Consider the following 21,502-nt stretch of genomic DNA (forward strand, 5'->3'; position numbering starts at 1 on the left):
AGTAAATCTGAAGCAGAGGGGAGCATGGCTGGAAATGACCTTGGGCTGGAGGTCCCCATAGGAAGTCATCAGCCCGTCAAATCACCTTCCTCTTTGGCTCAGGCTTTGATCTCTCCTGAAATCCAGGTCAAAGCAAGGCCTCAGGCATCTTTCCCCAAAAGCTGTGGCCGCTGCACCTTTGCCCGCCTCCCCTCGGCCCCTGGACAGCAGCGGGTCCTTCTGGGTTCCCGCACTCCTGCGGAGCGGTGGGGAGCTGCCCGCTGGCACCCAGGCCGAGCAATTAAGAAACTGCATTTTTCTCCTCGTCGCTTCCCTAATTGTTATTTTTGTCCCTGCTTTCAAACCATCCCTGGTTTTCATTTCATCTTGCCCCAGCCTGGTGCGCCCGGCAGAAAAAGCCAGCTTGCTCGGTGGGAGGCAATTTTCCCAGCGTGTCCAGCGATAATTCCAACACGACTGCTTTGTACATATAATTATAAAACCAGGGGCCACCAAAGTGCACCTATAGAGCAGAGTCTTGACTGTTCTTGGTTCTGTTTTAATTATTAAGCCTTAAAGCAAAAACTAGGTTTCAAAGAAAACTTTCTGTACAGTCCTCAATAGAGTTAAAGGAGGAACATTTTAAGCTGATGAGCTGACACTTGTAGAAGCAAATATATTAAATAAATCATGATTCGTTTTGGGGGCAAAGTCTGACTTACATCAACTCTGGAAAAAATGGATCTTAATGAGTGACAGTTGGGTGTTTTCTGTCACTTCCTGAGGTAATGGCCGCAAGCTGACATTGCTCAGTGGGTGTCTCATACTTCTGAACAAAAGTTTTTTGGAGTGAGATAGACAAGGTAGAAATCCCAAGGTGACTGGGAGGAATGTCTAATGAGTGGAAAGACATATTTACTGGCAGTCTGTGTGTAAGCTGTGACAGTTGACAGAACTTGATTGTAACAAATATAGTTGATGAAGAAAAGGCTGACAGACTGGGAGAGGGGGCCGTGGTTGGGGCGGGGGAGGGAGAGAGTCAAAAGCCCTGCCTGGGCCAAACCCTGTTAATGGTAAGTTGGGTGGATACAAAGCCCAGAGTCATGAAAGGGAGTCAGGATCTCGCACTGATGTCTAAACACGGAAATGTGTTGAGCTTGCAGGAGGTGGTAACAGCTTCAGATCTGCTGACCTTTTGGCCCATAACTTTAGACGCTAGTGCCTGGGACCAGACGATGACCCCAGCTCTAGGGACATATGTAAGTTCTGTGGCTTCTGGACCCGCTCTATACCGATGTCTGCGGCCCGGGCAGGTCTGGGGTCCTTAATTTACAGGTGCCTCACCTGGGCAGCTATCATGACCAAGAGCCACTGGGTTCTGGCCCCAGTGGGCCCCAGTGAGGCTCCCGTGGACGTGGGAGGGGGACAGAGCAATGAGGCCCTCCGGAAGCTCCCGCTGACGTGTGCCCCTTACCTCCTTCATTCTGAGGTTCCCACCCGCCCTCCGCTCAGTTTCTCCTCTGCACCCCACCCCCTCTCTGTCCCCGGCACAAAAGGAGTGATTGGCCTCGAAAAGGCAGAGCTGCCTGGCATATTAAATGATGACACTTTGTAACTGACTGGTCAGGGCTTCAACAATCGGCTTGCCAATGAGCTCTGCACTTCTTCCCCCAGGCAAATGTCACACTGAAACTAAACAGGATCTTTTTTCATCCTACATGCTGTTTTCTATGCCACATATTATTTTATAGTTGAAAATAGGCTAACTCTTTAAAATGCACAGAGTCTGCTGTACTTTCATCGTGGGCTCATTTTGGAGGAGAGGCTGGCTGGGAGGGAGTGGGAGCGGGGAGAAGAGAGAATGTGTCGAGCGGTGATGAAGGTTTGGTCAACATCTTGACCTTGACTTTTTTTTTTTTTTTTTTTTTTTTTTAAGGGATGACTAAACGAAGGTAAAATTTGGAAAATTTTAAGGATTGGGACAAAATGGATGGAGGTGAGGAGAGCAAGGGAGACTAATGGGCCACGAGCCTCACCCATCAAGATAGGAAAGTGATTTGTGTTCATCACCATTTTCCTATTTCCGTTGACCAGGGCGAGTATTCCTTACCTGCGCGTTGGTTTTCTATCTGCTCTGTGATTTGGGAAATGGGACCCATTCCTGGTGAACTCCTCAGAGCTGAGGAAGGTAGCAGCTTCCTGACTTTGACGTTACCCCAATGAGGTGGAAAACCCTTTCCAGTGATGTTCACGTGACCCACTTTCTCCAGGTGGGTTCTCGTCAATTTGATCCACTGCCTTGGGAAGAGAGGTTGGATAAGACAAAGCTGAGTGGAGTCCTTCCCAGGCTATGAGATATGGGTTGGCTCAGTGTCAAGGCTCTGACCTCATCGACTTCAGCTCAGTGGGTTAACTTCCATTATGGACCAATGATTCCTGAAAATGTCTCCTGTATGGCACGGTCACTTGGGGTGGTAGGTGGGTGGGTATCATGACTCATCCAGAAGCTAGGCCTTCTTATCAACGGGACAGGAATTTTTAGAATAAGATTCAGAGGATCGGGGAGGTGGGAGACCAAGTAGAGAAGGCCCTGTAGGTCAAGGAAGAGGGTGCATTTGGTCTGGGTTGATGCAGTTACATTTTGGGGAGAGACGAGACACAACTTTTCCTCTCTTCTACCCCAGAGGCACAGATCTGTTGTTACATATTTTCACTTTTTCTTAACTTGAGCAAGAGACCTTTTCTTGCTGAGCTGCAGCACCCTCCTCTGTGGAGTAAAGTCAGTCTAGATAACTTTGGATGTCTCTTCCTGCTCCAAGGGTTTTGGATTTCATGACCCCACTTAACAGGTTCCAGGGCCCTCTGCCAGGACATGTTCTTTTAGTTGGTAACATCTTCAGGGCCAGTTCATTAGCCTGCGGCTCTGAAGCCATGAGGCCAGACTCAAAAGAATTTAGGGATGAGCACCCAACAGTATCCACCCAAAGCCGAGGCTGCCTCGTTTTGGCTCTCTGGAGCTAACAACTACCCGCAGACATGCTCCCCATGCTGACAGCCGGTGCCGGGCCGGCCCAGGAGGCTCCTGGTGAGAGGGACCCTACGGGGAGTTCTCCAGGAGGGGGAGCGGCCCCACTTTCCTGCGGAGGGCCCGGTAAGGCCTCGCTATAGGAGCGGGAGGGGCGTGGGGAGGGGCCCCGCAGCTGGCTTTGGCCTTACCTTTCCTACAACAGGAAAGGGAAACCTTTTCTCAAGGCTCCTCTGGCTCAGCGATTTCTCACTTCTCCAAAAATCGCTTTCGTGCGTCAACCCCAGCTTCTAGATCCAGCACTCGCCAGCCCCAGAGCTGGGGTAGAGCGTGAGGGCCCGCGGGCTGGCTGGACTTCCAGCCTCTCCTTGGCTGCTAACGAGCTGTGTCGGGAAGTCTCAGCCCTTGCACAGGTTTCAGCTTTCTCTCGTGTACATTTACCAACAAACGTGTAGTTTTCTGATTGAAGTGGTGGAGGGACCATGTCGTTCACCTTCTCGACCTCTCTCTGCGCCCCCATCAGCCTCTCCAAGGCATCCCTCTGGGGCCCCCGGCTTATGGGGGGACGTGACAAGTGCATGGCCACCCAGGCCCTTGGGCCCACCCCTCCAGCTGCACCCGACTTCCCCTTACCTTCTGCCTGAACTCGTTCCCAGCAGAGGAAGGAAGGCACAACCTCGGGGTTCACATCCTCAGCAGGTGGAAAGTGCTTTTCCGGTGTTCTGAGGAGTCTGCAGTGGACTGGATGGAGCTCAGTGGGATCTCTCCTTTCCTTGAAGCCTCAGCTTATTTTCGTCTCATCCCAGATAAGCACATTCTAGCCATTCTGGCGGCTTGAGGTCGTGCCCTGTGCTGATGGGTGGAGACAAGATGGCACCTGCTAGGCTTAGCCACTTGCTGTCCAGGCCTTTGTCTTCCCCTGGGGGAGGTGGGTGGAGAGCAGGAGCAAGTGGAGGTCTGGGCCCAGGCCCCCGGTCTTGGGAAAACCCTCCACGCTGGGGAATAGTGTCCCTTGCTCTGGAGAGCAGAGGCATTGTGCCTCTGCTACCACGGCGCCCCTAGGGGATGCCAGAGGTTGGAGGGATTCTAGACACAGTTGCCCTCCCTTGTGCGAGCGATCTGAATCCTCTCCAGAAACGTCGCTGGCTGCAAACATGGGAGCAGGGCAGCACGAAGACGTGAGACTGTGCTATGCTCCTTCCCCTGAACGACAGCCACTCCAGGAGGCGGGGTCAGTGGTAGGTGAGAGCTAAGCTGTGCAGAACGCTGGCTGCAAACCACGCCCTTCGTCCACACGCCTCGCACAGTTTATCACACTTCATATAGCAACCCTCTGAAACGCGTCTCTCGTTATCCCTGTTTTATAGACGAGGAAACTGAGACCTAAGAAGGCTAAGAAAAGCGTTCAAGATCACATCTACAGGGAGGAATGGAAGGAGACCCGAAACCCGGGGTTTTGCCACTCCCCGGGGACCAATCTGTGATCCTTTCTGAACTATCACATCTTTGGCACAGCCACAGGCCAGGGGGATGCGCTGCACTGGATTTCTGTCCTGCTCGGACACTTCCCAGCTGTGCCACCCCGGACACACCAGTTCCTGCCACAGGGGGTTGTTCCAAGCACGTGTGAAACGCTGAACGCCCACGTGCATTACATACCAGCCGTCCTGTAGTCACAGTGCTGGACAGTTGGGGTGCCGACTGTCAGGTGTGTCCCAACCCCTCCATGCACATCATTGCATCTAATGGTCGCGATCGTCCTGTAAATTACTCATTTTATCTCCTTTTCCCTGATGAGAGGAATGAAGTGCAGAGAGGTCAGGGAATTCACCGGAGATCACACAGCCAGAGGCACAAGTAGCTGGGAAGCCAGGCAATCTGACTGCTCAAGCTGCCTCTATCGCGTTCTCTTTTTACACGATGTCATGAGTTCAACCCACATTTATGGAATATTTATTACGTGTCTAGTGTTGTGTTGGGCACTGAGGCTACGATGGTGAGCAAAAAATCAGATGTGGTTTCTGGTCTCTGATATTCCAGAAAGGTAGACTGCAATCAAATGCGTGCAAATATATGATAAACGTGGAATTGCAACTATAGAAAGAGTTTATGGAGGAAAAGAGCAGGGGGCTCTACGAACCTGTAATAGGAGTCTTGACCCAGTTGGGTAAGGCAGGGAGGACTTCCTGGAGGAAGTGACAATTCATCTGAGATCGAAGGGGTGGGTAGGAGTGAGGTAAGTAGCTGGTGGTGTCGATGGTGGGGATGGGGTGTGTAAGGACATTCCATGCAGAGGGAATCTAAGTATGGAGGCGCCTGGCAGGAGGAAGCGTGAACAGGTGCATAGAACATGGTGGAAGGCAGAACTGGCTACATAATTTGCAGGGCCCGGTGCCAAATGAAAATGTGGGTCCCTTATCACAAATTGTTAAGAATTTCAGGGTAGTGAGAAGAGGTACCTGCTATTGTATGTGGGGCCCTATGTGGCTGCAGACATGACATGCCCATGAAGCCAGTCCCAACCAGAGAGAAGGCTGGGGAAGGAGCTGGGGCAAGTCATAGAGCCGTCAAAGCCAAGTTTAGGATTCTGTCTCTATTGATCTGTTTCCAGAGGGTCACTTCTGGGTAGAGAAGCGTTTAGAGGGGAGTCAGCTGGGTGAGCTCTTAACCCTGAGGGCTCCGGCGGGTCCTCGACCTCCCCAGCCTGGCCAGGTCTTCTCCTGTGTGGGAAAGGGAGAGTGATGCCCACCCACATGATGATCAGAATTTGTGAACAAACGCCCTGACCTTGGAGCCTTCTCATGGCTAATCTGCATGGGCCTGACACAAAGGGTCCATGATGGGGGCTAGTAGATGAGCGTGACTCCCTCCAATGCCCCAAGCCAAGGAGGTAGGGGGGCAAGTTGTGTGTGGGAGTTTCTAAAGAGCTTTTTAAAAAGGGGGACCCCCGAGTTGAGGACGTTGCAAACCGAATCCCCTTTTGCTTTCGTGTTCAATTTCAATGCAAAATGGCTAAAGTATTTATCCAAATAAAGCAAAACCAGCCAGAACTGTCTCTTCTGAGCCACAGAGAACTTTTCTGAGCACCAAAATCAATGACTTTACCCCCTCCTTCCCCCAACCTGGGGTGTTGTATGCAGACAGACATTTTACTGTGACAATTATAATAGCTCAGTTGGAAATTACCGTCTGGCTAGGCAGCTGAATCTATGCCTGGTTCCAGCTTCAAACACAGGTATCAGGGGCAAATTAGCAGCGACATCAAGTTTTGGATTTTATAAAAAGTGCCAGGTTGGGAGAAGAGAATTGTTCCTGCCGCTGAGGGTGAAGGTTAATACTCCGGGCCTTGGCTGCCCGCGTCCGGGGCTCCCCTACCCCACACGGCAACTCTAAAGACCGCCAGGCACACTGAAGCTCATTATATTTTCTCTCTGCATAGAACTCCCCCGCAACGCCCATGCTCTCTTTGATTGCCATGGAGAAGGACCGGCTATGGGTCCCAGGATGTTGGAGAGCTGTCCTTCCCTGCCCCGTGGCCCCCTCACTCAGAGGAAGGCCCCTGCCTCCTCCCAGGGATTTCTGGGTCTGGATGGCCAAAGACCCGGGTGTCTTCGGGGCCTCGTAGTTTAGGTTAATTACACAGAGGGCAAGGCATTGACGCCTCCTCTCCGGGATGGTTGGCAAACTCGACTAGACTCAAAATGAACCGCTTTGATTCCATCTGCAAAATTAGATCAGATTTGATAAAGTAAAGATGTACCCTTTGAAGTATTCCCTATCAACATAAGTGCTAAGAACACTTGAGTGAAGGAATTTGAGCAGTTTTGAAAGCAGCAGCATAGAAGCTTCAGTGAGGATTGCAGCTAAGGGCATGCCCAGAAGGCACGGGCCTAACTGCATCTATCCTGCAGGCAATAAGCAATTGCTAAAGATTCCAGACTTCTCAAAGTTCAGAGTTCAGCATGGAAAAACTTTGTTGAACTTGTGATAGGCCGGGCTCTGTGGTTTGCATTCTGTTTTCAGAGGCTCTCAGAGTCCCGGCAGTTTTTGTGTTTCTGTGCCGCCTCGGCACGGCAGGAACAAGGCTGTTTTTCTTCGCTTTAGCTTCCACGCAGAGGTAGGAATTAAGCCTTCATATGGTTTCCCGGGGTATGGTCCCTCCAGAGCTACAGGGCAGGACATCAGTGGGTGAAAAGCGTCTGTTTATCCAAATGAAAGCCAGAAGATCTGTGTCAAAGCCCAGCTCTGTCACCATCTAGCTGTGTAACCTTGATGGAGTCCTTCCGTGTGTCCAAGCCTTCGTTTCTTCATCCTTCTGACATTCCACTCCAGCTACCGGGTACGGTCCCTTCCATGTGCCGATAATACCTACCTCTCCATTGAGCTCTACCCAAACTCCGTTATTAAGCCCATGGTAGGTGCTGGGGAGAAGATGCTACATTAATCACCGCGTGGTCCCTTCTGGTCCAGCAGGGGACGGAGAAACCTGAACGAGGGCTGTAAGAGAAAGTGTCGGGTGTGGCAATAGGTGCACGTACAAAGGGCTATGGGAGCTCAGAGGAGGGAGCAATTGATTCCACCAGGGGGGGAGCCAAGGAAAGGCACAGAGGCGAGAAAAGAGGCTCAGAGCTGATGAGCTAATGAACAAGAAAGCATTTTGCAATGTGCGGAGGGTTATAAAAGGTACGCTCTTATTCTGATTTCGGGTATTACGAAACAGCATGCAATCTGGATTCTTTTCTCTTAGCTTGGACTGGATTGATGGTAACTTGGGAAGCTCAAAAGGACGAAAGGATATAGTAAGGGCTGGAATCAAATAACCAATGTTGAAGGGAAATTTAAAAAAATCCATGAAAGCTTGTGAGAGAGGCCAGTGGGAGGGTACCTCACACTGAATTGCTGCCGTTTGGGCTCCCGAGGTTGGGGGAGGCGGCTTGCGTGCTGTATCCTGGAGGTCTCGCCTACCTTGAGATGAGCTGGAGGTCCAGATCTTGGCTCCTGTTGTTGGGAAACCCAGGGAGGCCCCGTAAGTGCGCCATTTCCCCCTGTATTATGGGGTGTAAGAGTAGTGAGAATAGGCATCCTTGCCTGGGTCCTGATCTTGGGTGGAAAGCATTCAGTCTGCCACCATTAAATATGACGTTAGGTGTAGGTGTTTTGTAGATGTTCTTTACCAAGCTGAGAAGCTTCCCTCTATTCCTAGTTTGCTGAGAAATTTTTATCATGGTTGGGCGTTGGATTTTGTCAAATGTTTTTTTCTGCATCAATTGATAGGATCACACGGTTTTTCTTCTTTAGCCTGTAGGTGTAGTGGATTGATTTCTCTAATGTTTGTTTAGGTGTGAGAGGCAAAGAGACAGAGAGGAGTGGGGAAGGGGCAAAGAGAGGGAGACACAGAATCCGAAGTAGGCTCCAGGCTCTGAGCCATCAGCCCAGAGCCCGACGCGGGGCTCAAACTATGAGATCATGACCTGAAGTCGGACAATTTATCAACTGAGCCGCCCAGGCGCCCCAGGATTGATTTTTGAATGTTGAACCAGCCTTACATACCTGGAGTAAATCCCATTTGGTCACGGTATATAATTTTTTTTCTCCATATATTCTGCTGGATTCCATTTGCTAATACTTGGCTGAGGGTGTTTGCATCTACGTGCATGAGGGACATTTGTAGTTTACTCGTACGGTCTTTATCTGGTTTCAGTATTGGGAGAATATGAGCCTCATAAAATGAGTTAGGAAATAGTCCATCTTCTTCTATTTTCTAGAAGAAATTCTGTACAATTGGTACTGATACTCCATTTTAATACACCATGAAGGCAATTCTGATTTTTTTTTTTTTTTTTTTAGTTAATCTTCTAAACTCAGAAGTCGTTTTTGATTGCGATCGGGAAGATGGCTTTGTATCACACCCTGAGCCTGGGGAGAACAAAACCACAACCCGGTTCCAGCTGTTTTAATCTAACCCACTTGAATACGATTGCTCCTTTACCATGCACTCCCTTTGGGGGTCTCAGTCCTCACTCATGCAGTGGTTCATTCGGCGCACCTGGGGCCCGTGCTGCACGTGAGCACGCCGTGTGACAGGTGTCACCTACCCAAGTAGCTCCATTCGGTCTCCACCCTCTGCTCCCCCCTCCTCACTTCCCCTTCCCTCCTCCCTCCTACTCTCGTCCTTGACCTCGGGCACGGGTTGAGTTTGGCATACTCCTCAGCACAGGGCATAACATCATGGCACCCCCTTTCTTTCCGGTCTTCACGCGCTTCCTCCCGCACGGCCAGTGCTCATGCTAATGTGTCTGACATCCTGTTACTTTCCTATTGCTGCTGTAACAGATTAGCACCAATAGGGTGGCTTAAAACAACACACATCCATTATCTTACCGTTTTGGAAGTCGGAATCCCAACGTGGGTCTCACTGGACTAAAATCATTTGTTGGCGGGGCTGTGTTCCTTCTGGAGGCTCGAGGGAAGAATCTGTTTTCTTGCCTTTTCCAGCTTCTAGAAGCTGCCTGCGTTCTTTGGCTCCCAGCCCTCTTCCATCCTCAAAGCCAGGAATGGCTGGTCTAGTCTTTCTCACCTGTATCCCTTGTACATTCACTGTCCTGCTGTGTCTTTCATTTGCAAGGGCCCTTGCGATTACATTGGGACCACCCGGCTAGCCCATGACCAAGTCAGCTGATTGGCAACCTTAATTCCCTTTTTGACATAGAACATGACATAGTCACAGGTTCTAGAAATTTGGATGTAGACATCTTTGGGGGTTGTTATTCACACAGATACATACGTTAGGGACATGGGCATCATTTAAAATATACAATGTTATTTTGAGTGTGCAAGAATTCTTTATATATATGAATGGAATTGGACGATCAATCTCTTTCTGACTCTTACTTTTTACCCCCAAACTACGTTTTTAGGTTCTACCCATGTTTTATATATGGGTAGTATGTTACTCCTAACTCCTACAATGTATTCCATAATAGACCCCCCCCCATCATCTTCTGATTCATTTCCAAGTGATGGGCACCTAGATTGCTTCCCACCCCCCACTGTTAAAGACACTGTTGTGATGAATAGCCTGTGTCTGTCCCCCGATGGACCTGGTTGCATTTTCTTACTTAATTTTCACCAGGTAATGTTAGAGAGCTCCCTACAGTGGCTTCCCCTGTCTACATCACCACCAGCAGTGCGCCGGGGGCCTCTTTCAGCTTTGGGCTGCTAGCTCCTACTATTTCCCAGCTGAAAAACAGCCAGAAAGGGGAGGAAAAGCAACATTAACTCAGCACGTACTATGTAACCTACTAGATGGTGCTGTGTTGGATGCTTTCCGTTTTTATCCCCTTTCATTCCAAGATGATCCTAGGTGGTTGATATAATTGAACCCGCTTCAGAGCTGGACAACCTAAAGCCGAAAGGGAGTAAGTTCTTTGTCCAAGGTCTCACGTTTAGTAAGGGCTAGATGCAGAATTTGAATCCAAGTCTGGGCTAAGCATCCATCCTCGGCACTCCCATCAGCCCCGGACACATGTTGCTCTCCACACGTTCAACTCGTTGTCTAGGAGGGTGGTTAAGAGCATGGGCTTTGGAGCCAGACTTCAGTGCAAATGCTGGCTCCGTCACTTAGTAGCTATATGATTTGGGGCGAGGAGCCCAAGTGCTGGCTGTCTCTGTTTTCTCATCGGTAGAAGGGAACAGCATCCATCAGTTAGGTTTGCAAACCACTCGGTCGGGTGTGGTGCACCAAGGGGCTAAATAAACGGTAGGTACTGTTGCAATATCGCACCTGTGTCTCCCCATCCAAAAACCGTGCCTCATCTGTCCACGTACCTCATTCACCATAGCAGCTAGTACAATGCCTGGCTCACTGAGAACGATCGAAGTACTCCGTGCCACAGCTCATTCTAACTAGGGTTGACTATTTCCATCGCCCGAGTGGTGAAGGGTCTTGGATCTCCAGGCGATTGATAGGGTAAGGGGAGATGAGGGTCTCTGACCCCTATTCCTTTAGTGATCTTTCTAGACCTCACTCCTGTCTTTATAATATGTGTTGCTTCTGGTCCCCATCTCTTGCCCCTGTCTACCCTGTCTCGTAAAGCCCTGTTTTTGCTCCCCTTGGTGGAACCAAGGCGCTATTCTGTCGGTGTTGTACAGGTTTCCCCCACTGGTGGTGGGGTGGGGGTCACACTGCCGTCGGCATTGCTTTTCCTCCTCTGCCCGACTCATGGCTTGCCTGTCAATTAGGAAATCCTGCACCTGTGTGGTTTCCTTGAGCGCTTAATAAAAATTGGGCGATTAGAGAACCTCAGCACTTTCTTAAATAGTCATTAAACAATCATTACAGATGGAAATAGCTACAACCGGCCGCGGCGAGAGGGAGCGTGTGGCTCCTAACGACATAATCCTTTTTCAAGTCAGAACGAATGTGCAATCAAACACGAAAGGGAACAGTTTCAAAGTTCTGAGCCTTCTTAGGCAAAACTATAATACGTCAACCAGCCTAAATTGGCGGCCGAAATGTTCAATGAGAATTGATACATAACATAGTGTTTCAAGTAACGCACCGCTTAAGCCAGGTGTTTTTGGTTTTGTTTCGTTTTCTTCTCTCTCGCTCCTTTTAGGGACGTCCTCACGGCCTTTCGAGTCTGGGCACTGCTGTCTGTCTTAGCTAAGCTGGAGACGCTCCGATTGAGACAGGTTATAACTTCATAGTTGAAGCAGGTCCTCAGGAGGCTTTCTTAAGGCTGCTGGGGTTTGAAAGCTAGATCCGATATTTAAGAGCTGTGTGACCTCGGGAAAGTTACCTAGTCACTCTGACCCTCAGTTTCCGCATTGTTCAACAGCAGATGATAACAGCCTGCTGCATAAAAAGCATTTATTAAGTGTTAGGGGAATTATTAAACCCTGTTTTTTGAGGCGGGTGCTCCTGCCGTGGAACGCGAGTCATTTCACTGTGAAGGCTTCTCTAGTCAAAGACATCAACTCTCTTCCACGTTCCATCAGTTACCATGCCGGAGGGTGCATACGAATCAAAGGGACTTGTTTAAAACGCACATCCCTGGAGTCTACTGGGAGTGATTCTCTTTCTGAAAGGAGTGGGACCCGGAAACCCCTCATTTTAACAAGCACCTAAGTGATCTAATGCAGATGGGTTCAAAGGCTACAGTTCCCAAAGAAATGAATTAGACACCCACAGGGAGCGCTGGGGCTATCGTCAACGTGTATCTTACTGTGGATAATTCAATCAGATTGCTTTCCGATGAATGCCTAGAACCAGCCATCCTTGAAGGAATAGCAGTTTTGGTAGCTTGGTGGGAGAAAGGAGTAATCCTGGTCACCAGACATACTTGGAGAACCTCAGTTCTAGATGCCGGGCGCTGGACAGCCAGAGGCGTCAGCAGGCAGAGACACATGCACTCCTGGAGGTGGAAGTTGTCATAGATAAAGCGTGGTTAACTTGTACTGATTCCCTCGAATTGCTCTGCGGCAAAGACCAGCCTTTATGCCATGGAAAATCTTTTTGCTTCCTTTCGGTTGTGGATGGCTATTTCCTATCAGGGACAGCACTCTCTAAGTAGGTTGTTTGATGCTTTTTCAGACACACGAGGTGACTTCTTTTTTTTTTTTTTTTTTTTTTTTTTTTAATTTTTTTTTTCAACGTTTTTTATTTATTTTTGGGACAGAGAGAGACAGAGCATGAACGGGGGAGGGCCAGAGAGAGAGGGAGACACAGAATCGGAAACAGGCTCCAGGCTCCGAGCCATCAGCCCAGAGCCTGACGCGGGGCTCGAACTCACGGACCGCGAGATCGTGACCTGGCTGAAGTCGGACGCTTAACCGACTGCGCCACCCAGGCGCCCCAACACGAGGTGACTTCTTAAGCAAAGTTACCGTTCCGGTGTATCTTTTGTGGTCCGTCTTCCTGTAGGTATCACTCACTTAGTCCTGGGGCTGCAATCCCCAGGGTCTCTCTGGCTTTGGAATGGTAAGTAATTTACAAGTCTAACCTTCTGAGTCAGGACGCACAGAAGCTGTGAGTTCTTGCCGGATGTATTCCTGATGGTCTGGTTGTCCCGACTGGTAGCCTGGGAGTTCAGATCAGCACCTACTGGTCAGCAAGGCAGAGGGCAGCAGGGCAGACAAGGAGGGGCTGGAAGAAGGGTCCAGAGCGCAGGAAACAAGGACAGTTATGCCTCGGTTGACCTCTTGACAAGATTCTCTGCAGAAGGGAAGTGATGGCAGTGATGTGGCAGGGAAAGTCCCAGACCTTCATGTTTAGGAAGACATTTGTCCCAAATGTCAGACATGCAAAGTGCGAAGTGAAGAACGTGAAGCCTCTTTAGTTTTACCTATAAAATCACACAGTGCAATGTATATGCGATAAAACTAAGTCCATGTCTTGGATGAATTTAGTTGATTCAGGGTATTGATTGGACAAGATCTGACATCTGAGAAAAATTTTGTTGAGAGCTGAGAGTAGGGATGAGGTGGTCTGATCAGTAATAAGAAAAGGTACAATTTACTCCACTGTCCTATTTCATAGCTGCAGGCATCAATTTCATTTCGTTAACATTTGTATTTCTGTTTATAAAAGCAATATATGCTCCTTGTGGAAAACTTTGGGAATAGCCTTCAAATATATGTTCTAATCAACACACTCACACACACACACACACACACACACACACACACACTCACACTGACATACAGTCATATACATAGATTTTTATAAAATTGAAATAATGCTCGAAGAAACTGGTTTGTAGTCCTCCTTTTTTCACTTGCAATTATGAAAAAACCCTATTTTAATGCAAAATTTTAATTCCCTATTTTCAATGGCTCTGTTGCGATGTGTCATTATTTATTTATTTTTTTCACAAAAAAAATGAATCCCTATTATTAGGCACTTGGGCTATTTTTATTTTTTCCTACTACACAGAATTGTGGTGATGAAAATTTATATATGTAGATCTTTGTACACATTTCTGATTATTTCCTTGGGGGTGAAATTCTTAGAATTGCTGAGTCAAAGGATATGCATTTTTTTTTTATGGTCTTTGGTATATATTTGTCAAATTGCTATTCAGAGAAGTTGTTTCAATTTTCGTTTCTACCAGAAGTCTAGGAGGGCACCCATTTCCCAGCTTCCCTGTCACCGCGACATATCGCTATGGATTGCTTTTAATGTATCTTGAAGTTCTTTAGACAACTCATAGCTACCTTATCATTTTCCGCCCGATCTCCAAATGGTTGTCAGCTAGAGTTTGGATTATGTGTTGTGCCAGTTTTCTGAGACGGGGACAGATGTGGGAACTGCTAATTTTCTTGACCTTGAGGATAAGCACTTAGAGTAAGAATTGTCCTGCCCCTTCCCCAGTAAAGAATTAGAACAAATCAATCATCTCCTGGTTCCCCCAGGAGACTAATCAGATTAAGGCATCCCTAACTGGGGTGGGAAGCTCTTTATTTGCAGAAGGATGCACATTCATTCAGACGGTGCCAGAAATAACCCTCGCATCTCTAAACAGATGGGGACAGATGCTCAGATGGGGTTTCAAGTGGGATTGAGTAGGGTCTGACAAGAGTTGTATCGTTTGCTCATCTTCACGGAAGTTCCCGTTTTCCGGACTTTGGAATTGCTCGGAAAAAGGATATTTGTGGCACCACACGGTCCCCCCAGACTGCCCGCACCGAAGCCCACTCTGAATTTATGACTCTTGGGCGCCATGGTGACCCCAGCGCCAACGGGCTGTGAAAACACTCAGGACAAGCTTTCCCTGAGTTGACAGGAACCAAAGCCTGCTGCCGCGGCAAGTGTCTGCATCTGTGTGGGAGACAGCTGCCCTGGGGCCTTCCTGAGAATGCCTTGCTGGCCTCTTCTGACGGAAGCCAAGAACAACAGATTAGCACAGAGGTACTGCCACCTTCCCCCCTGAGTCAGGAGGCATGAGAGCTGTGAGTTCTCACTGGATGTATTCCTGATGCTCTGGTTGCTCGGATTGGTAGCCTGGACGTCCAAATCGGCACCTGCTGGTCAGCAGGCCAGAGGGCAGCAAGGCAGACAAGGAGGGGCTGGGAGAAGGTTCCAGAGCGCAAGGAAGCAAGGCAAACGTCTGCTTCCAGCTAGAAAGGAGTTAGAGTAGACCTCAGTTGGGAGCCAGGAGGTCTGAGTTCGAATCCTCACTCTGCCATCACGGGGCTGTGTGACCTCAGGTAATCCATGGAACCCTTGGGGCCTCACCGTCCTCAGTGGCCAACAGAGGACGTTGTTGGCCACGGTAAGGGTGTTTTTAACTTTGGCTGTCTGAGCAGGAAGAAAGGCGGTGAGGGAAGATGGAGAGCAAAAGGAAATGAGATCTTTAGAGCAATGCTTCCCAACCCTTTTCATGTCTTGATGCACGTGAAAATACTGCTACCAACTGCCCCTCTGGGGTAAATGGAGGAGGCTTCTCTGAGCCGGAGGCACCATGCTGGGGGCTCCGGTGTCTTGAAGGCTGAGGACATTGTTATCTCAGGCACCTCCAAGGGGATACTCTACCACAGAGGACCCGAGCCCTGAAAAAATGGTGCACACCTCAGGACTACGCTTCAAATAAACAGAGACTGTCCTGAACCATGAGATGAGGGTGAGATAATCCAACCGTAATTCACTCATGGCGGCTTCTTTGATGACCTCTTGGGCAATATCAAATTCCTGCAGAGATTTTGTCATCGAGTCTCTGCCCGCTGTTGCTGCCTGTTGGTGGGGGTGGGGTGGGGTGACCAGGAATGAAGATTCTTGGGAAAGACTGCTCGGGAGGAGGGAACCCAGGGCCCCCAAATCTTACCAGTTTGATCAGCGCTTTCATCCCGAAAAGCAACCCTACATCCTCTTCCTGTCTTCAGTCTTTGGGGGACAAGTGCTTGAAGCCAGAGGCTTGATTGAAGGGATCAAGCATTCCATTTGGGGGTCCTGCCTGTCTCTCAGGCTTTTCCTATTTTGTAATAACAGGCTTTTTAGTGTGTCTTATTTATTTTTTCCATCCACCCTAAGAAACGATGAGGTAACCGGGCCCAGATAATTGCCGCACACCTGCAGGACGCAGGCCTGGTGCCATGAACGCAGTGGAGAGAGCGTCACGCCCCTGGCCACACAGATCAGCTGGCCGTCCCGCCCCCTCCTCCTGCACACCTGCAGAGGCCCGTCACTTGGGACAGGAGGGCCTATTAGGGCTCTTGTAATTGAGATGGGGTGAGGGAGTTTACCCCGGCTCCTCTGGAGTGGGAGAGAAGGAGCCGGCTTAGATGACAGGAAACCGTCCCCTCTGCTCCGTGCAGCGGACTGAGAAAGGTGGCCTGGGTAATAATGGGGTTAGCTAATCCTGATAGTCATAAGGGTAGGAGAGTCCATCATCATAATCACGGCTAATGGACTCCAGATGGAGAAATATAATTGTTCTCATTAACATGGTTACACACACACACACACACACACGCACGCACGCATACCCATGCACGCGCACTCAGAGGCCCATTCTGCCCACATACCTGACTCTGATAAGGACTGTCAGATAAGAACAGCCCACACCACAAAGCTAGATGGAGGGCATTGTCAATTATTCCTTCCGTTTCCCCCTTCCACAACATCCATGCATACGTAATGGTTTCATTAACCTCGAGACTCCTGCAGATGAGTTGAAAACCCAGGCTTACACGGCCAATTAATTGGCTGTACATTTTGCACGGCGTATGGAAGTACATTTCTCCTGCCCCTTCAATACGGCCTGACTTTTCGGCTGTATTTCATAAGTGTTAATGTAATGTTGCTGAAAGGAAATATGGCCCAAAGCAGGAAACTTCCCCCCCCCACCTCTCTGGGATGCAGCTGTTCATTTGGTTTGGGCTGTTAATTCAAACCACTCCCAGGTGCCTATTTCATATTATCTCTTGTTTAGGACAAAATAAAATGAAACTGTCAAAACCTCTCTGCCTCGCTCAGCGCTGGGCTCAATAGCCCCATAAAGAGACCCCGGGCGAGGAAGCAAGTTCTCCGAGCAAGTGCTCGAGAGAAGGGCAGGCCTTCCAGGTGAAAGTTTGACCTGCAACGAATCCACCTTCCCCAGAAAGGCATCGTCGGGGTCCTGTAGCGACTTCGTTCCTACCTCTGGGCCCTGGCATTTGACCTTCCTCACCAGGAATGCCATTCCCGCTCTGTTTCCTGCTCTCTTGCAAAGTCTCCTCCCTGCATCTCTCCCTGAGCACTCTACTTTTCCGGCTGAGACCTATAGTAGGTGCTCAGTAAATCTTACGCGTTATTAATATGTCTACTTCTTGAAGCAAGTCAGTTGTTCAGGGCTCATAAAATATTTTAAAGAGTAAGAACTCTCAGGTGGATTCACCCATGATTTGCATGTATCCCAGAATTCTATTTACAGCCACACTCTTGCCTTTTCTCTAACGAATGCCTCCCTAAAGTGGACATTTCTCTCTGCTATCTGCTGTTGGCCACTCCGCCATTGTGCCAGACGCAGACGCTGAGGGAGGGGCTGGGAACAGCAGGAGGGAAGGACAGATGTCTTTGCTGGAGTCCCAGCGTCCTCCCAGGGAGAAAGTTGCGTGGCTTTTAGGATGTTCTGTTAGGATGTTCGATTGACTGTTTCCTTTATAGCCAAAGTGATCTCTCACTTCCGGCAGCACAGGAAGAATGGCTCCTTTGGGTGATTTTTACAGCTGAAGTTTCTGGGTCTAGGTTAGGTAGTACCAGGTGCCCCTGTTAGTGACAAACAGTTCCTCTTGCTGACTGAGTTTCGATTCCAGTCCCTGGTCCACTCGGGGCCTCCGATCAGTGGGGAACTGAACATCTCCCCAGCAGCGTCCTGACAAACCTTGGTCAGCTGTTGTTTGACAGGAAGGAGGTGGGTCCAGTGTCTTTACTTAGTGGCTTTCTAGAAGAGCCACATCAAAAGCAATTCTGCCTCCACGCTTCACACAGGCCACCGGATCTCTCTCTCTCTCTGTCTCTCTCTGTCTCTCTCTGTCTCTCTCAAGTCTCTGGCTTCTGGAAGAGACTGCCAGCCAGGGAGGGTGAGGCCAACGTGGCCACAAGCACACTTCATAAGTGAGGAAGATTCCTGGGAAACAGGATTTCATAAGTGGCTGCCGGAAAATGCCAAGTGAGATGCCTTTTTGTTATTGTTATTGTTGTTGTCATTTTTAAGTATCCTTCAAAGGATCTGGCCACCTCAGACTCATGTCTGTGCTGTTCTCTAAACCGTTCAGAGACTAAGAGCATCCGTGCTCTGGAGAAGAAAGCGTCGCACCATGTGTTAGCGAGCACGTTTTGTATTTTTGAGCCACTTTTTCTGTAGCCTGGGGCCTGATTGATTTTAGGTTCAGCCTAACATCTTGGCCTGAGATCCTGTGGAGAGTTGGAGAGACTTAAAGAAACAATTCAGACCCAAAGCCCTTGTTTTTTTTTTGAGAACTGACCCTTCCATCTGTTGACAATCAAATATTGAACCTATTAAGAGTGGCAGGTCCCCAAGCTGGGAGGAAGGAAGGAATTTCCCAGAGTCCCCGGAGACAAAGGACCTTTTGACTACACCTGGGGGTGAAGGGTGACCAGCCCAGGTCAGACTCAGCCGGGATCAGACGAGCGGGAGCAGCTGGTGGGACGGGAGCGGGGGTCTGCCTCGCTCAGTCCTGATTTGCCGAGTGAGGGGGCGAGGAGAAGGAGAGTGTAGAGAGCGGATTTGCCAGGAGACACGCCAGAGTGTGGACTTGGGGCCCCTTGCCGGGCCTCCCTGTGCCCCTCAATCGTGCTTTTCCATCGTCTGTGTTTGTGACCTCCTCCCCCACCAGACCTTCAGCTCCTCAACAGCGGGAGCTCTGACTCCCTCCTCTCTGAAGGGCCCGGGATGTAGCAAGTGTTCATGGAATAAATAAATGTGGAGACTCATAAAGGGGGTTTCTCAGAGCAGGGCCACAGCTCGCTCTTGCAGCACATCTGCGTGAATGAGGGAAGTCACCCCTGGAGGCAGACATAGGCCTATGGGCACATGGGTTGATGGGGGAAGCACCCCCTCTCTTGGCCGAGTGTGTTCATACAAGGCGCATTTTGAATAAGAGCACACAGTGGCCATCCTTATGATTTAGAAATTGGGGCCGATGTCCCAAGCCCTGTCCTTCGGGACATCGCGCACCACGGTGGGCTGATGGATGGTGGTCTCTGAGTGGGGCAGGAGATGGCCAGAAGGCAGCATCTTACCCCTGCGGCAGTGACCGCCCCCCCCCCAACTTTAAGGTCTGCACGTGGGCTGTCTGGCCGCCTTTTCCAGGGTCTTCTCTCTGCCCCCACCATCCTCTGGCTGTTCTGTTAGCAACGCTGGGCCCCTCTGGTCTCTTTAGCCAGCGAGTTCACCAGTAGCCTTTTGGTTCACACAGACCTAGGCTGGATTCCCGGTCCTTCTCCTTGCCCACCTGCGAGTCCTTTGGAGGACGTTTAATGTCACCCCAGCTGCACAACGGGGACGTGGCGAGGCCACGTGAAGAGGTTGTGTCCGCAGGGCCCAGGACCGTGTCGGACAAAGAAGTCTTTCCCAAAGGTGTGCAGCAGGAAGGCCCTGCCCACCCGAGCTTCACCGTCAAGACCACATATCTTCCATTCTTCCTGCCCAAGACCCCCTTCCACACCACTCACGTTTTTGTGCTGAGGTGGCACAGAGCCGGGACCTTGGGAACAAATGGACCCGGTGTTGACTGCAGGCCCACAGTCTGATGGGCTTCATGCTGGGTCCCTCAAGCCGAGGTCAGCTGAGAACTGTCATGGAGGGCTGCTGAGTTGGCCATCAGATGGATGGGTGGGGACTGTTCATTGTACTTCTCTTACAGTTATTCTTTCGTATGTAGACATGGCCCTGCCTTCACTGCTCTGAAGGATCCTGGTCCTTTTGCAACTTCTCTTCCTGTTTTCTTATCCCCGTGGTGCCCCGTCAGAATGAGCTATATAACTGTGAGGATCCACCGAGAGAACCACATCCACTTCCCTGCCGATGTGAAGGAAGTTAAGAATGCAAAGCTCAGAGCGCAGAGAATAGAGTTCGTGAATTTCTCAGCTCAAGCCCCGCATATGAACCATAATCTGTGTATTTATATTCTCAGCTTTCCAGACAGACAGCGGGACAGGTCGAGGGCACTTCTCGTTCCTTCTCCTGGGAGTTACATTCCTGTCCAGCACGCAAATGGAAAATAACCCTACGCTCTAGCTACAACGAAGAAGAAGAACATGCTGTTTGGGCAAAATCGTTTCTAGTTCCATCTTGGCCAGCTCTTGGCGCGATTTCTGCCGGCCGCGGAGCGACCTTTCTCGTTTCAGCTTATTCAGCGGTAAAACGGGGCTATCCTCTCTGCCTCGCCGGCTTCGCGGTTAGGAGTTTTAAAGAATTTTGCCTTGTTTCAGCGGATCTCGTGTGGCCCACTAGGAATACGTGCTCATCAGAGAAAGATGAGCTGGCAAGCCCTCAGTTCTAGTCTTCTCTGATACCAACTGTATACCTCATCTTCCGTTTCTCGACTCTAGGGTTCTCAGAAACTACAGTAGGGATTTCATTGCAAAGGCTGTCTGCAGAGGCCCACCTCAAGAAATGAATCTGCTAGTTCTCCACTTGCCAAGTGGAAATGAGAACAATCCCTTTACTACTTCCTTTTTATTTTTTAGATTTTTCTATTTTTATTTATTTTATATATATTTTTTATTATGCCTCGTAGCAAGAACTATCAAACTCCACCCATTGGACCAGAGTCCCCTGTGGTGTTACTGAAAGACATGTCCCTCATGTAGCACACGACCTATGCTTGTGAGTTCACCGGCCTCAACCTCAGGCTTTAACAACGTGCAGTTACTTCCTTGGCGTATGGTTATGGGAAACGAAATGAGTTGGTAGGAGGGAAAGTGTTTCCAGAACAATAGAGTGTTGCTAATGCCAACCTAGGGTAACAGCAATGCCAGTTGCTTCGTCGGCTAACGTTTCTTTCGCTTGTGAGTAACTCATTCGAGATGGAAGGGGTTGTGGCTCTGTTTATGTGGTTTATATTTTGTGACTTATTTCTCAGCTTAACACGGGCAGGTGGCTCAGGAACCTCCACCTATTTGAAACGTATTCTGTTCCTGTTTCTCAGAGCCCTACTCTCTGGCAGCCTGAAATACTGGCTCAAGTTCGCATACAGGCAGAGGATTTGGGGACATCAGAGGAAGTAACCTTTTCACCAAGGAAGGGAAGGGGCGACAAAGGAGAGGAGGAGGGAAGTGCTAAGTATTGTACCTTGTCCATAGAGTTAGGCCAGGGATGAATTAATCCCTGATGACACGCTGGAAGAAACCAAACAAACACCCCCCCCCCCCCCCGCCCGCCTCCCCGCCTCCCCCGCCTCCACTCCACACACCAGAGGACCCGGCTTTCATTTAACAGTCAGTCAAATGGTGAGAAGACATTAGGCCTCCTTAATGATGAAGAAACCAAATAT

At 49.6% G+C, this 21,502-nt stretch overlaps 1 pseudogene; it reads right to left on the minus strand.

Annotated features, from left to right (window-relative positions):
* Window positions 1-20,738: 20,738 nt before the first annotated feature.
* On the minus strand, window positions 20,739-20,878 carry LOC128772596 (small nucleolar RNA SNORA62/SNORA6 family; annotated as a pseudogene).
* Window positions 20,879-21,502: the final 624 nt, after the last annotated feature.

Source organism: Panthera pardus, unplaced genomic scaffold, assembly GCF_024362965.1.
Source record: "Panthera pardus isolate Hobbes unplaced genomic scaffold, ASM2436296v1 HiC_scaffold_22, whole genome shotgun sequence".
In the NCBI taxonomy this organism is placed as follows: domain Eukaryota; kingdom Metazoa; phylum Chordata; class Mammalia; order Carnivora; family Felidae; genus Panthera; species Panthera pardus.